The sequence below is a fragment of the Schistocerca gregaria genome, chromosome 5 (genome assembly GCF_023897955.1).
Source record: "Schistocerca gregaria isolate iqSchGreg1 chromosome 5, iqSchGreg1.2, whole genome shotgun sequence".
Taxonomy (NCBI): Eukaryota; Metazoa; Arthropoda; class Insecta; order Orthoptera; family Acrididae; genus Schistocerca; species Schistocerca gregaria.
The window spans coordinates 622,469,169-622,487,246 of record NC_064924.1 but is presented as its reverse complement, the minus strand read 5'-3'; positions in this window follow the sequence as shown (position 1 = coordinate 622,487,246).

The following is an 18,078-nucleotide window of genomic DNA, read 5'->3' as shown; positions in this document are numbered from 1 at the left end:
CTAATCCGCATATCAGTAGCATACAAAATGCACGATAATTGGGAATGTCAAGAACGTCGGTATTGAGAATGCTACATTAACACCCATTTCACCCGTACCATATTTCTATGCACCAGAAATTGCATGGCTACGACTTTGAACGTTGTGTACAGTTGTGGCACTGGGCACAAGAGATATTACGGGAGATGACACAGATTTGCACGCTTTCCATTTAGCGACGAAGCCTCATTCACGAACAGCGGTAACGTAACGCCTGACAACATGCGTCACCACATTGTCAATGCATGTGCGAACATAACGGAAAGGGAACTACTCGCTGTTAAGAGCAATGTCGTTCAACGTATTACCAAATGCATTGCGGTTGATGGACATCATTTTGAGAATTTATTGCAATAATGTGATATTTTGAAAGGTGGCTACACTGAGTCACAGCGCCAGAGATTGCGCCAAAGTGTATTATTCAGCCTCCTCCACTGGCAGTTGTGGCTCAGAAAATGCTGTGGGCAGTTGTAGTTCTGAGGCAGGCGTGATCAGTGCTAGTTGAGACGATGTCGATAGAGTACTAGTCGTGAGCATGTCGTGTGCAGTTGTTCTGTTAGGCAAGACACCATATGTTCTTCGATTGGGAATGTTGTAATGATCAGAGTGTATTTTTTCGTCAATATATATGAAGGTAAAGATTTGTTTTTTATTCTAGATCTTCTAAATAACAATGCCTCTTAGTCACAGGTTCAGTCAACAAAGCATCTGACTCGTGTTCTTATATTAGACTGTAATTCTGGTTTCTATATGCAATTATAGTATTTCTACTTTTTTTAATTACTTTAGTGTAAATTGTGTTTAAAATATCTTGCGTTATTGAGGTAGAACCGTGCCAGATGTGTACGTTGAAACACACAGAAGAGTTACATTTGTAGTTTGTTGTTTCGGAGCTTTTATAGTTGCTGGGGACTTAATTAATTAATTGTGTTAACGGATATTTCATTTCATTGTTTGTAGTTATTCTATGCACTCAGATTGCGGAGTAATACTAGTCAGTGCCAACCGGTTACGGGACTTCGTAATCGGACAATAAGCGACAAAAATTAAAATTATTTGCGTTGTAATTAATTAAGCCCCCATGCACGTGGCGACCCTGCCACGACCGTCCCTTGGAGTTCTTTTGATAGTAAAAACAGCAAACAGTAGTATTGTTGTGGTAATTTCTTGTTTAGTAACTGTAGTCTATATTGCATGTGTAGATTTGGTAATGAACGTTTGTAGTTGTCTTGTCTTTCTTCTAATGGTATTTTTGCAGAATTTAATTTTGGATGTCTTATATACGGGTTTGACAATTTTGTGCAATTATGAACATTTCAACTGTTCGTTAATCATGTTTATCGGGAAGCATTTCGTGTGAATGGTATTGTTGGTGATAAAGTGTTATATTGTGTGTAATTTTCGTTTAGTGACGACATTTGTATGTTTTGTAAATGATTACGCGATCGATGAAAAAGGCAAAAATGATCGGTAGTGAGAATGACGAAATCGTTAACATGACGAACTCGCCAACACAGGAGAACAGTATGATGAATAATGAAGTAGAAAACAATTTAATAAGTCGGGAAAATAGTCCGGAACCAGTTCAAAAATTTTCACAATCGTAAAATTTTCAGAATACGAGATTAATGACAGAAGATTCTGCAATAGTGTCGAACACAGATAGCTTTACTGCTATGACGAAGGAAGTTAGTTTTACGGGAAATGTTAGGGGCGAAAAGAATTTCGAACCAGTTAATATGGAGCAGTTGATGAGTGCAATATTAAATTTGTGATCACAAATAGGAACAATTGAAACTGAGATGGGAACAATAAAAACACGGTTAGACTCATTGGGATCACAGTTAGGATCTGAATTAAAAACAGAGATATGAACATTGGCAACACGGTTAGAAACTGATATGGGAACAATGGAAACACGGTTAGACTCACAAATAGGAACAATTAAAACCGAGATGGAAACAATGGAAACACGGTTGGACTCACGAATAGGGACATGTTTTAAAAACATGAAAGATGAATTAAAGAAAGAAATTAAAGAAGAAGTATAACCGATTTTGAATGCTCACAATAATAGACTAATTTCAATAGAAATCAGACAAAAGGAACAGGAGAGAAAACAGGAAGAAAGAGATTGCGTGATAGTACAAAAATTTTTAGAGTTAAATTTACAACGTGCACACGATAAGGAAGAAATACTTGAAAGAATCGAAGAATCTGTACCAAATGGAAGAATAAATAACCTAACACAACACTGTGAACAGTTAACTACTAAATGTGTCAATACTGTTACCGAGTCGCGACACTCACAGAAGACGTAAATAAACAGAAAGAACAAATAGGTGACTTATCGGAAACAGTTGAGTAGATTTCAGATAAATTGACAAATATTAGTTTAAATGGGGACAGAGATTCAGATGATACAGCTCCATTGCCATTTGCAGAAACCGAAGAGTACCAGAACATAAATAAACATATTGAAAATCAGGGAAAATCTAATGAACTCGTTAAAATGGAATTTGAGGCGTTATGAAAGCTATTCAAACAAATTGAAAGCGAAATCGTAGGAAAGGACAGTAGACGAAATTTAGAATCACAGATAGCAGAGGGCTTTGAAGAAAATAATTTATTTCATTTACGAGAAGCAACAAGAGAGCGCCAGGCGCGCGAACTTGACAATAATCGACGTTGGGAATGGAACAGACGCGGTAGGTCATTGTCGCCACGAGGCGAAATCTTTGACTATAAACACATTTTAACTGTTCAGAAATTTAAGATATTTCGCAATTCTAAGAATGACATACATCCATGTTCATGGTTAGATCAATTTATGCACGCACTTCCACCAAATTGGCCACTAAGTCACAAACTGGAATTTATGTGTGGCTATTTATGTCCTCAGGGGATTCGCTACACTAAGTGAATATGTGCCGTAGCGTGCACAGGGCCCCGAGCTGTAGTGGTGCTATTTACCTTTCAGTTTTCTGCACTGCTGCCTACTCTTTTACTATTCTTTGAATATATGAAAACAATTCTTCAACTATCAGTCTATCTAGAGAGTCGGTGAAGAATAACCGGATATGGCTATTTTACCCAAAAGTGATTTCGGAATTTACCGTTTGTACTTGCTATATTTCTGCAGCATTCATTCGTAGTTTCAACGAATTTTTACCTATTTATCTTCATAACAATATCGCTTCATATGTTGACGATATTCTTATGTTCTTGGAGTGAGCACAAATAAAATTTGGATTCAATATTACATATTTTTGCAAGAGTTGGCATTACAGTGAACTTGGAAAAATCTGAATTTGGTAGTTTTCAGGTGAAATTTCTTGGTCATTTTATTTCTACAGAAAATATTCTTCCTGATCCAGAGAAACTCCTGATCCAGAGAAACTAGACACTATTCGTAATTATGCTCTTCCTACTACAAAACGTGATGTTCGTAGTTTCCTTGGTGTCTGTAATTTTCTTAGGCGCTTTGTTAGATTGGATAATTTGGCCACACCTCGTTTATGTGAGCTATCTGGAAAGAATTCTAATTGGTGTTCGGATGAGGAAGCTCAATCAGAATTTGAACAACTTCGTGCTGCTTTAGTTGCTGTTCCACTTCTTTCACATCCGGATTTATCTAAAGTTTTTTGTTTGGCGACGGACTCTTCATAAAAAGGCCTAGGTACACACTTATTTCAAGAGATAGAAGAAAACGGCGTTGTAGTACAGAAAACTATTGCATTTGGAAGTAGTGTTCTCTGTAAACAAGAAAAAAATTATTCGATTACGGAACTTGAAGCTTTGGCTGTTGTTTGGGCTTTCACAATATTTCGCATCTTTTTGTATGGCAGACATACTAAGGTTTACACCGATCATCGGGCTCTGGAATTTCTTATGTCAGCAAAATTAACACATGGAAGATTGTCACGATGGGCGCTGTATCTACAGGAATTTGATTTTAGTATTGTTTACATACAGGGTTCTTCAAATATTATTGCTGATGATTTATCACGTGCACCTATGGGTTTGAAACAAAGTGCTGAGGAGGACTGCAAAGAAAACAATTATTGTTTGATGTATATTCAAGGTGTGGCGTTTGAAAATTTTATTTTGTCTTCGCTCTAGGACATCGATAAGGAGAAAACAAGGATCCAATCTGGAAGGACATTAAGGAGAAGTGGAGGAGAAAGGAAAGCGTAGCGATTACACAGTATTATTTAGTTCGCAATGATATTCTTTTTAAACGAAAATCGGTTGACATCTCTGTTTGGTTGGTTTGCATTCCTGATGAGCGGGTTAATAAATTGATTTGGTATACACGTTTCAGTTATGCACACTTTGCTCCCAGAAAATGCTTTCAAAAATTACGAGAAAATTGCTACTTTAGTAATATGGAGAAACGTATTCGACCTGTTCTTGCCAAACGCAAATTATGTCAAAAGGCTAAGCCCCCAACTATTTCCCACAGAGCACTGTTGTTTCCTACCATTCCAGCGAAATTAAAGGGCATGGCTGCAGTCGATTAGTTCAGTCCAGTGGTTCGTTGTACTAATGGTTTTGCGTACATTTTGGTAGCAGTGGAACTGACATCAAAATATGTGTGTTTTACACCTTTACGCAAAGCAACAGCTCTTTCAGTATCTAATGCGTTCTTTAAACATTTTCTTAAAGAAGTGGGTTATGTTGATAAGGTTATATCAGATAATGGATCACAGTTTCGCTCTAAAATTTGGCTTCGTACTTTACGGCGTCGTAAGATTACACCAATTTTCATTTCACTTTTTCACCCTCAATCTAACGCTTCAGAGAGGTGGATGAAGGAAATCAATAAATTGTGTCGACTTTATTGTCATCAGAACACAGAACGTGGGATCAGTATCTTCATATTTTTCAAAACATTCTGAATGAAATTCCTAATGATTCAACTTCTTTACCGCCAATACTAATATTAAAAAATAAAGTACCGACAAATCGCCTTTCTGAAATCGTTCCTTTTCCGCCTTCACGGAAACTGCGACATTCTGAAGTTGTCAACCTGGCTCTACAAAATATTGCATCTGCGGCTGCTAGAAGAGAGAAATCAGCTAAACGTCCTGGTCAGTTGGTCAAAAGGTGTTAATTAAGTCTCATCGTTTGTCTCACAAAGGAAAAAGCTTGTGTCGCAAATTTTTCTGCTTTATAACGGTCCATATAGAGTTCGCAAAATTATTCATGATAACACTGTCGAAGTAGAACCCCTTAAATCACGGCTCTCTAAGGGAATACATCGTATATCGAACGTTAAAATTTTTGTGGAATGACATATCTTTGAGGAACTAACAGTTATACGTAAACACACGGAGAGTTCAAGGATACCGCTCCGTGTTCTTTCGGCGGCACATACTAAAAGCAACAGTCAAGTCTGCGCGCCGCACAAGGCAGTCGTTGACCGCAAACAATTACCTCCTACGTCACGCGTACCTACAGCTGATCGAGCGCTCAGTGCGAATGCATTGACGGCCGTAAACAAATACACAGTGTAATTTCTCTGATTAAATTCAGTATAAAGCTATAGTGACTTGATAAATTATTTTATTAACGTTCAGTATTTTTCAGGATACAGTTGTATAAAATATTTAAGAACGTCAGGTAAATTCTGTGTGTGTCCAACGTTAAGAGGACTTGCGATCGAGAAAATTTCAGGAAGAATGTCATTTCGAAGAAGAAAGTAATAAACTAAAAAGGTAACTATTAATTGAGTTTATTTTTCAGGAAACGTATTTCCACTTAGGTACGTACTTTAGACGTAATTTTCTGCTCTCGATTACGTGTGCTAAATTTTAAGTTCTATGAATTTATTTGTGAAGCGAAGTGCTTGGTACATTTGCTGATTTTGACAATGTTTTATTAATGAACAGGGTTGTTACTTATATATATTATGCATCGCTTGACTGCACTGCCTTTTCACTGATGTCACATTTTTTATTATGTGCCTGCTGTGCTTATTTATTTAAATTATAATTATCACCTGATTAATTGTGCTGATATGGTTATGTATGTAAGTTATACTTTGTGATTTATCTGCTAGCGCCTTCATGTTTACTTATTAAGATTACATATGAACATTTATTTGCTTATGCTGATATGATAGTAATGACCTGTTTATTATGTGAGATATATATTTGCTGCACTGCGTATGGATTGCATATTTACACATCTCTGCTTTGTTGTCATAACTATTCATTAATTTGGTATATAGAAATGCTGATATGCGGTGTACGAACATGGAGTTTGGGTCACACTATGGTATTAATCATATATTGTTCCCTTGGCAGAACTTCGTTATAGGGATTGTGCTGCATCCACTTGTTGACATTCTGTTCTCTACTGGTATATTTACTCGCTATTGCATGTTTTGCTTACGCTCAGTGCTTTATATTTTAAGATAAGAAAATGAACTGCTATAATTCTACGAACAACATTGGTACAAGAAACTTCATTGAAGTTACATGAGCTGGAGGTTTTATCGAAGCTGTATAAATTTATGTTAATAGGAAGGAAGCTAACGACATGACATACCAACACTAGTTTTACACCATTGACAGTTATTACACTGCATTCTTCGTGAGCAATTGAAACAGCAAGTGACACTTGACACAAGAAATACTCCACATGTTTGCTTCTGTTTTGCCATTATTCTTGAAGTGATGTACACACTGTGAAATATTACGATCATTCACACTCTGTACTCGTACTTACTTGCTGAAAGTAATTCAAACTAAAGGCTGTTAGAGGTCATGTATGCATTTCTTTTATTTAATGATGGACAAGGTAACCAAAATGTATTTTATTATTTATATTAAGTAGAAGATTTGGGTCAGATGGATTACACAGAGGTTGCGTGTGAAGATTGTGTCTTCGGATTGTATGGGATGATGAATTGAAGTTTACACTAGGATTTTATCTGTACTTGTTCCAGGAGACTGACTAGAGGAAAGAGTTGTTATGGAAATGAAATGATATTGGTATAAGTATCGACGTATTGAAGAGGTATTATTGAAGTATTGAGATTGTGTAATGTTGATGATTATTGGAGTTTTGGTGGACAAGAGGTAAGGTAATGGATATTGGTGATAAGGTTTATATGTATGGACATATTGAAGAGCTATTATTGAAGTATTAAGATTACGTGATGCTGATGATTATTGGAGTTTTGGTGGATAAGAGGTAAATTAAGTGAGGAGCACATTTTTTTTGTTGGTTTATACGGAACCATGTGGCATCGCCCGCTCTGACTGTGAGTGGACATGTGGCCGCTCCTTCAGCAAGGTTCGAGCAGGCACACGGGGGGAGGGGTTTATTAGTTACTGGGAGCTCCAACGTTGGGCGGGTGATGGAGCCCCTTAGGGAAATAGCGGAAAGGTTGGGGAAGAAGGCCAGTGTTCACTCTGTCTGCTTGCCGGGAGGTCTCATCAGAGATGTGGAAGAGGCCCTACCGGCGGCGATAGAGAGCACTGGGTGCACCCGACTGCAAATTGTTGCTCATGTCGGCACCAATGACTCCTGCCGTCTGGGTTCAGAGGTCATCCTCAGTTCGTACAGGCGGTTGGCGGAGTTGGTGAAGGCGGAAAGCCTCGCTCGTGGGGTGTAATCAGAGCTAACTATTTGTAGTATCGTTCCCAGAACCGATCGCGGTCCTCTGGTTTGGAGCCGAGTGGAAGGCTTAAACCAGAGGCTCAGACGATTCTGCGGAGAGGTGGGGTGCAAATTTCTCGACCTCCGCTATCGGGTGGAGAAATGTAGGGTCCCCCTGAATAGGTCAGGCGTGCACTACACGCCGGAAGCGGCTACGAGGGTAGCGGAGTACGTGTGGAGTGCACATGGGGTTTTTTTAGGTTAGAGAATTCCCTCCCTAGGCCCGACAAGACGCCTCCTGAGACGCGGCAAGACAGGAGTAGGCAAAATGCAACAAGGAATAACAATATTAATGTGCTAATAGTAAACTGCAGGAGCGTCTATAGAAAGGTCCCAGAACTGCTCTCATTAATAAACGGTCACAACGCCCATATAGTACTAGGAACAGAAAGTTGGCTGAAACCCGACGTAAAAAGTAATGAAATCCTAAACTGTGATTGGAATGTATACCGCAGAGATAGGCTGGACAGTGAAGGGGGAGGCGTGTTTATAGCGCTAATAAGTGCAATAGTATCGAAGGAAATTGACGGAGATTCGAATTGTGAAATGATTTGGGTGAAGGTTACGGTTAAAGCAGGCTCAGACATGGTAATTCGATGTCTCTATAGGCCCCCGGGCTCAGCAGCTGTTGTGGCGCAGCACCTGAAGAATAATTTGGAAAATATTTCGAGTAGATTTCCCCACCATGTTATAGTTCTGGGTGGATATTTTAATTTGCCGGATATAGACTGGGAGACTCAAACTTTCATAACGGGTGGCAGGGACAAAGAATCCAGTGAAATATTTTTAAGTGCTTTATCTGAAAACTACCTTGAGCAGTTAAACAGAAAACCGACTCGTGGCGATAACATATTAGACCTTCTGGTGACAAAGGGACCCGAACTATTTGAATCAGTTAATGCAGAACAGGGAATCAGCGATCATAAAGCGGTTACTGCATCGATGATTTCAGCCGTAAATAGAAATATTAAAAAAGGTAGGAAGATTTTTCTGTTTAGCAAAAGTGACAAAAAGCAGATTACAGAGTACCTGACGGCTCAACACAAAAGTTTTTTCTCAAGTGCAGATAGTGTTGAGGATCAGTGGACAAAGTTCAAAACCATGGTACAATATGCGTTAGATGAGTATGTGCCAAGCAAGATCGTAAGAGTTAGAAAACTGCTGCGGAAGCAAAGGGAACTTCACAGCAAACATAAACATAGCCAAGGCCTTGCAGACAAACAAAAATTACGCGAAGCGAAATTTAGTGTGAGGAGGGCTAAGCGAGAGGCTTTCAATGAATTCGAAAGTAAAGTTCTATGTACTGACTTGGCAGAAAATCGTAAGAAATTTTGGTCCTATGTCAAAGCGGTAGGTGAATCAAAACAAATTGTCCAGACACTCTGTGACCAAGATGGTACTGAAACAGAGGATGACAGACTAAAGGCCGAAATACTAAATGCATTCTTCCAAAGCTGTTTCACAGAGGAAGACTGCACTGTGCTTCCTTCTCTAGATTGTCGCACAGCTGACAAAATGGTAGATATCGAAGTACACGACAGAGGGATAGAGAAACAATTAAAATCGCTCAAAAGAAGAAAGGCCGCTGGTCCTGATGGGATACCAGTTCGATTTTACACAGAGTACGCGAAGGAACTTGCCCCCATTCTTGCAGCGGTGTACCATAGGTCTCTAGAAGAGCGAAGCGTTCCAAAGGATTGGGTAAGGGCACAGGTCATCCCCGTTTTCAAGAAGGGACGTCGAACAGATGTGCAGAACTATAGACCTATATCTTTAACGTCGATCAGTTGTAGAATTTTGGAACACGTATTATGTTAGAGTATAATGTCTTTTCTGGAGACTAGAAATCTACTCTGTAGAATCAGCATGGGTTGCGAAAAAGACGGTCGTGTGAAACCCAGCTCGCGCTATTCGTCCACGAGACTCAGAGGGCCTTAGACACGGGTTCACAGGTAGGTGCCATGTTTCTTGACTTCCGCAGGGCGTTTGACACAGTTCCCCACAGTCGTTTAATGAACAAAGTAAGAGCATACGGACTATCAGATCAATTGTGTGATTGGTTTGAGGAGTTCCTGGATAACAGAACGCAGCATGTCATTCTCAATGGAGAGAAGTCTTCCGAAGTGAGAGTGATTTCAGGTGTGCCGCAGGGGAGTGTCATAGGACCTTTGCTATTCACAATATACACTCCTGGAAATGGAAAAAAGAACACATCGACACCGGTGTGTCAGACCCACCATACTTGCTCCGGACACTGCGACAGGGCTGTACAAGCAATGATCACACGCACGGCACAACGGACACACCAGGAACCGCGGTGTTGGCCGTCGAATGGCGCTAGCTGCGCAGCATTTGTGCACCGCCGCCGTCAGTGTCAGCCAGTTTGCCGTGGCATACGGAGCTCCATCGCAGTCTTTAACACTGGTAGCATGCCGCGACAGCGTGAACGTGAACCGTATGTGCAGTTGACGGACTTTGAGCGAGGGCGTATAGTGGGCATGCGGGTGGACGTACCGCCGAATTGCTCAACACGTGGGCCGTGAGGTCTCCACAGTACATCGATGTTGTCGCCAGTGGTCGGCGGAATGTGCACGTGCCCATCGACCTGGGACCGGACCGCAGCGACGCACGGATGCACGCCAAGACCGTAGGATCCTACGCAGTGCCGTAGGGGATCGCACAGCCACTTCCCAGCAAATTAGGGACACTGTTGCTCCTGGGGTATCGCCGAGGACCATTCGCAACCGTCTCCATGAAGCTGGGCTACGGTCCCGCACACCGTTAGGCCGTCTTCCGCTCACGCCCCAACATCGTGCAGCCCGCCTCCAGTGGTGTCGCGACAGGCGTGAATGGAGGGACGAATGGAGACGTGTCGTCTTCAGCTTCTGCCTTGGTGCCAATGATGGTCGTATGCGTGTTTGGCGCCGTGCAGGTGAGGGCTACAATCAGGACTGCAAACGACCGAGGCACACAGGGCCAACACCCGGCATCATGGTGTGGGGAGCGATCTCCTACACTGGCCGTACACCTCTGGTGATCGTCGAGGGGACACTGAATAGTGCACGGTACATCCAAACCGTCATCGAACCCATCGTTCTACCATTCCTAGACCGGCAAGGGAACTTGCTGTTCCAACAGGACAATGCACGTCCGCATGTATCCCATGCCACCCAACGTGCTCTAGAAGGTGTAAGTCAACTACCCTGGCCAGCAAGATCTCCGGATCTGTCCCCCATTGAGCATGTTTGGGACTGGATGAAGCGTCGTCTCACGCGGTCTGCACGTCCAGTATTAACGCTGGTACAACTGAGGCGCCAGGTGGAAATGGCATGGCAAGCCGTTCCACAGGACTACATCCAGGATCTCTGCGATCGTCTCCATGGGAGAATAGCAGCCTGCATTGCTGCGAAAGGTGGATATACACTGTACTAGTGCCGACATTGTGCATGCTCTGTTGCCTGTGTCTATGTGGCTGTGGTTCTGTCAGTGTGATCATGTGATGTATCTGACCCCAGGAATGTGTCAATAAAGTTTCCCCTTCCTGGGACTATGAATTCACGGTGTTCTTATTTCAATTTCCAGGAGTGTACATAAATGACCTGGTGGATGACATCGGAAGTTCACTGAGGCTTTTTGCAGATGATGCTGTGGTGTATCAAGAGGTTGCAACAATGGAAAATTGTACTGAAATGCAGGAGGATCTGCAGCGAATTGACGCATGGTGCACGGAATGGCAATTGAATCTCAATGTAGAGAAGTGTAATGTGATTCGAATACATAGCAAGATAGATCCCTTATCATTTAGCTACAAAGTAGCAGGTCAGCAAATGGAAGCCGTTAATTCCATAAATTATCTGGGAATACGCATTAGGAGTGATTTAAATTTGAATGATCATATAAAGTTGATCGTCGGTAAAGCAGATGCCAGACTGAGATTCATTGGAAGAATCCTAAGGAAATGCAATCCGACAACAAAGGAAGTAGGTTACTGTACGCTTGTTCGCCCAATGCTTGAATACTGCTCAGCAGTGTTGGATCCTCACCAGGTATGGTTGATAGAAGAGATAGAGAAGATCCAACGGAGAGCAGCGCGCTTCGTTACAGGATCATTTAGTAATTGCGAAAGCGTTACGGAGATGATAGATAAACTCCAGTGGAAGACTCAGCAGGAGAGACCCTCAGTAGCTCGGTACGGGCTTTTGTTAAAGTTTCGAGAACATATCTTCACCGAAGAGTCAAGCAGTATATTGCTCCCTCCTACGTATATCTCACGAAGAGACCATGAGGATAAAATCAGAGAGATTGGAGCCCAGACGGAGGCATACCGACACTCCTTCTTTCCACGTACAATACGAGATTGGAATAGAAGGGAGAACCGATAGAGGCACTCAGGGTACCCTCCGCCACACACCGTCAGGTGACTTGCGGAGTAAGGATGTAGATGTAGATGTAGAACAAGGAGGACGAAGATGGCAGACTAGAACACTCAAGGCGAAGGAAGATTTTCTACACACACACACTTTGTTAAATCAATAAGCAGTATATACTTTTTTTTGGAGAGAGGAAGTATTAGATTATCTTGGCACACTGACAGTTGTTCAGCAACCATACATTTTGATTTGGCTTAAAAAACATTGGTCTTGACATGATGACTATGACGTTGACTAACTATTATTGGCTGTTATACACTGTACCACTGCTACTTGATACACATTATTGAGCATCAAATTTTGACAGATGGCATTTACACAGTTAACACCATTCAAATACACAGTAGTACGTACTATGTGGATGAGAGATGAGTCATTGTGTTTTGTGTGTCTTCCTTTCCTATTCCCAGGTAATTGGTACCGACCTATCTCCTTAATATTATTTTACTTATTTGTTGTGGCTTGCACTGTCAGCCATACATATTATTGGTTTACTGTTATTTGTGTATTTTAATAGTTAATATGACAATTATCTGATATCATTTGTGTGCTTGCTATAATTTGAATGTTTAGTGTAAGAGCATTGATAATAATTTTGTAAAAGCAATTGTGTGTGCATTCAAACTGTCGTTCGTGCTAGCACCTGTTCATCATTGATGGGTGCCACTTGGAAATATTTAATTTCTGCTGATAAACTCTGATGAAATGTTTTATTAGTGATAGTAAATATTATGGACTGTTACCTGCACTTGTTCACCATTGATGGGTGCCACTTGGAAATGTTTCATTACTGATGAATTCTGATGAACTCTCTAGTTAGTGATAGTGAATATTATGGACTGTTATCTGCACTTGTTCAACATGATGGGTGCCACTGATGGAACTGCTTCTACTGAAATAATGTCACTTATTGCTGTCTGCACCTGTTCAACATTGCTGGGTGCCACTGATGGAACTGCTTCAACTGAAATGATGTCACTTGGTGCTGTATGCACCTGCTCAACATTGCTGGGTGGCGCTAATGGATCTGCTTCTACTGAGATAATGTCACTTGATGCTGTCTGCGCCTGCTCGCCATTTCTGGATGCCACTGTTGGAGCTGTTTAAATACTGCTGATGAAATGTTATGAGACTGGCATTTGCACCTGTTGACCATTGCTGGGTGCTACTGCTGGAACTGTCAACTACTCTGAGGAGTGCTACTTGAAAGGATTTTATGTGAATATTTGCATAAACTGATTTTTTTGTGTATTTACTGTGTATGAAATGATATGAGACTCTTACCTACACCCATTCGTCTTTGCTGGTGCCACTGATTGAATTATACTTGTGTAAACTATCGTGTAAAATCACATGTATGCAAGCATTTGTATTCGTTACTGTATTATATATTAGGTTACTGAAAGGTCAGTGCAAAGCCAAAATTTATTTAGTTATGTGGTATTTACTTATTTAATATTATCTTTTATTTTTGTCTGTATTTTTTTTTGGACGAATTTGGTGGTATTTTCACCACCAATGCTGGCAAAAATACCATCTAATTGTAGCCCGTTTAGGAGGGGCATATGAAAGGTTGCTACACTGAGTCACAGCACCAGAGATTGCGCCAAAGAGTGTTATTCAGCCGCCTCCACTGGCAGTTGCGGCTGAGAAGTTGGCTGTGGGCGGCTGTAGTTCTGAGGCAGGCGTGATCAGTGCTTGTTGAGACGATGTCGATAGAGTACTAGTGGTGAGCATGTCGTGTGCAGTTGTTCTGTTGGGCAAGACACCATATGTTGTTCGATTGGGGATGTTGTAATGATCTGAGTGTATTTTTTCGTCAATAAATATGAAGGTAACGAAATTTTTATTTTATTTTAGATGTTCTACATAGCAATTCCTCTTGGTCACAGGTTCAGTGAACAAAGCATCTGGCTCGTGTTCTTGTATTACACTGTAATTCTGGTTTCTATATGCAATTATAGTATTTCTAGTTTTTTTAATTACTTCAGTGTAAATCGTGTTTAAAATATCTTGTCTTATTGAGGTAGAACCGTGCCAGATGTGTATGTTGAATCACACTTCCACACACAGACCACTTACATTTGTACTTTGTTGTTTAGGAGCTTTTATAGTTGCTGGGGACTTAATAAATTAATTGTGTTAACGGATATTTCCTTTCATTGTTTGTTGTTATTCTATGCACTCAGATTGCGGAGTAATACTAGTCAGGGCCAACCGGTTACGAGACTTCGTAATCGGACAAACAGCGACTAAAATTAAAATTATTTGCATTGTATTTAATTAAGCCCCCATGCAATTTTCAGGTTATCGCGCTGTAACAGCATGCGTTCTCAGAATTGGTAAGTTCACAAAGGTACATGTATCACATTGGAACAACAGAAATAAAATGTTCAAACGTACCTACGTTCTGTATTTCAATTTAAAAAACCTACCTGTTACCAACTATTTGTCTATATTTGTGAGCTACACGTTTGTGACTATTACGGCGCCATCTATCACAAAGCGAAAACAGTGGTCCAGCTAAAAGATTCATATTTATTTACGTTGTAGACGAACATGTAATAAAAATTGGCGATCCTATTTTTAAAAAAATGCAGTTAATATCCGTTTGACATATGGCACCGATATCCAGCGGGACAACCATAGCGCCTTTTGGTTTCCCCCTTCAAGTTAGACAAGTTTCATTCTTTGTAGTTTTTTTCGTTTGACGCTTATTTCTTGAGATACTTGACCCGGTCACGATCAATGAGTCAACTTGTATATGCAGCCGCGGAGCGCAAGGAATAAAAGCAATACGCTGCAAGTCACCTCGTGGGACAATAATATTTTGGGTAAACATGTGTCCTCTAATGCTATGTCCACTTCGCGTGTAACGAATGATGATTGTCAAGCAATAGCAGTAGGAGGAATTTCAACCAATAACCCTTCTCCAGCATAAGTGGGGAATAGTGCCTTTCCATCTAATGAGGATGAGCCACAAAAAGTACCCATAAGAGTTTAGCCAGTAACGCCTCTTCTTCCACATCAGCGAGGGAATATTAACCAATGACGATGGCTCCCCCATGGTAGCCACAAGAATTTTAAGCAATACTCCCACTTCTATAGCACAAACGAGGGAGAACTTCGTTTTATAAGAGAATGTGACACTGGTCTCTGCCAGTGTTTTAGCAGTAGTGGACACCAGAAAATTCTGAAGATGATCCCAGCAGAGGGGTCGAAGCGTCGATTATTTTGGAAGGAAACATGACGCAGCCTAAGAACGCAGAAAATTTTATCTTTGCAAACTCCTTACCTCGTTTTATATTGGTGGGTTTGCCTCTCTTAATATCTAGTGGTCAGTTTGTGAAGTTATTGCTAACTACGCATACAATTTTTTTTCGTGATTTTGTTTAGATTTCTATTCATTTTCTTTTGTTAATATGGGCATTTGTAATTGTGATTATGTAACATTCTACTGTGGTTTTTTAATGTAAATACGTCATTGTGAGTTTTTCATTTGCCAATGGATAAATATGTTTCTTGCTTTGTACCTGTGGTAAAGTTTGTAAAGTTCTCTTTCGGAGTATTACTAATTGTGAAAAACGCAGTCAATAACATTTATAAAGATATATTTAATTTACTATAACGATATAACGTCTATAGACCGGGGACAGCGATAGTGATATCGATAGTCGAAAGGTTGTTGTGCAGTAAAGGGGATGGTGAATGGTGTGTCTGTGAAGCGTGGGTGGAAAAATAGTTCTGGGTTTTATGAAAAGCATACGTAATTGTATGGACAGTGATACCGAACTATCAGATTATTAATTCTCTTTACCACTGCGGTATGTAATGCCATCGCCAGCGAACTTAAAGAACAAATAAACCGGACTGTGAAAGTGCCGCTAACAATACCTTGTTGTGACCAACACGAACAGTGCTTTTATGTGAATGAACTTTGCTGGTATTGGTTTTGGGTGGTGGAACTGTTGTCTATCACATTCTATCAAGCCGTGAAAGTGAAGACTTTAATTAACCATGCAATATAAAAGAATTTCAGTGAAGTTGTAAAAGTTTCAAATGGGAGAACAGAGTGGACATTGAAACTTCCTGGCAGATTAAAACTGTGTGCCCGACCGAGACTCGAACTCGGAAACTTTGCCAGCGAAAGGCAAAGGTTCCGAGTTCTAGTCTCGTTCGGGCACGCAGTTTTAATCTGCCAGGAAGTTTCATATCAGCGCACAATCCGCTGCAGAGTGAAAATCTCATTCTGGAGAGTGGACATTGTTTACGGTGTGTTTCACACACAAGAACAATTCAACGAGCTGTATATTTGTGGCTAAGACTATATGAATGTGACGCAGTGTGTAATTAAGGACGATAGCGTCACGGACATTGCGTAGAGCGTAAAAACGAGCGATGTCGAAGTAATGTACTTTGAAAGAGAGGACATGTCAACAACGCTCGTATACTGGCGTCTTGTGGTTTGTTAATCACCACGGGGTTAATGATACAGCTGTGCTTGAACTTTATTTGCGTTTCACCGGAGAAGATTAACCAAACGGAACTGCCTGTATCCTGCTCTCATAATCGTGATCCACTAACATCGTGCTGCCCAACGCAACGCTTCGTATAAAACAAAAAGTTAAGAGATTTCTCCGAACGCTATCCCGTGGCCTAGAAACTTTCTTTCTCTATTAAAATTATAAGAATTACAGACTGTATACTAATTAATTCTTTGTTTAGTTTATGTTTGCTTTCTGCTAACGAAAATAAAATTACAATCAGTGAATTAAAAGATGCCTGGTAGTCATTGTTGAAACACGAGTAAATATCAACTTCTTCCTCTCATTAGAACTAATTATCCTTGCATGTCAAAATTATTGTAGTTATTTTATGTAGTTTTATGCATTTTATGAGAGTAGATATGTGACAATGACTGATAAGAGTATTTTGTCGCCAAATATGGCGTCGAGCGAAAATTACGGTGATAGCCATAATTGCTTGCGTTCTGACTAATAACGTAAAAGCTGCTGTTCCCCTATTGGTGCATTTCATGACGTGAGCGAGAATTATAAATGTTATCTGTCAAATCACGTAGGGACTGTTTACACCCAGTAATAAAAGTTTTTGATATTGTATTGTTATGAGTTGTAATATTAAGAGACACTGGCTATACTCAAAAGTGGATAGATGTACCGTGAACCCCCCTCCCCCCCCAGTGTTCATGCAATTACTAACAGTATTGTGTGTGATTCACGAAATTTTGTCACTTTTTCTAATCCCTCTTCAGATATTGTCTTAGATGTCACTGAAGTTGCAGAGAATATACACACAATTTTGTCGGTTCAGGTTAATTTCAGAGCAGTTTCTCGTGAATATTAGAGTTTTCAGTACATAAACAAAGTGTGATCGTGACAGGTTGAGAAGTATAACAAAGAGTGTAGTTTTCCAACTAGAATTTTGGATGCCTTCACAGTTAAGATTTAGATAATTATTTTTTCGGTTGGTTTAGGTCATCACGAGTTACGTATTACATATAGGTGGTCCCCTAAGTCTGACCAAACAACGTACATTTAAGAATCTTTATCATGTCATGTTCGAGTGATTTGAATGAGAAAGAGAGAGAGCGAGAGAGAGAGATACAAAGTTATGCAGTGGTCACGACGAATACGCTATGCCGTGCGGTCGCGCGCTGCCGACAATTGGCGGGTCTAAACTAGCGGTGCTGTGGCGCAGTGTTTGCCCACCCGGTGGGCAGGATGTGGTCCGTCTGGGATTTGCGGCCGCTCCTGGGCCGAATTACCGCTCGTTGCCACCGCACAGTGCTCTCTTTCCTCTCCCATCTCCTCCCTCGCCTCCTCTATCTCTCCACCCATGTCTCTCCAAACTGCTCCCCCCCTCCCCACACTCTCTCTCCCTCTCTTTCTCTCTCATACACATACACACACACCCACAC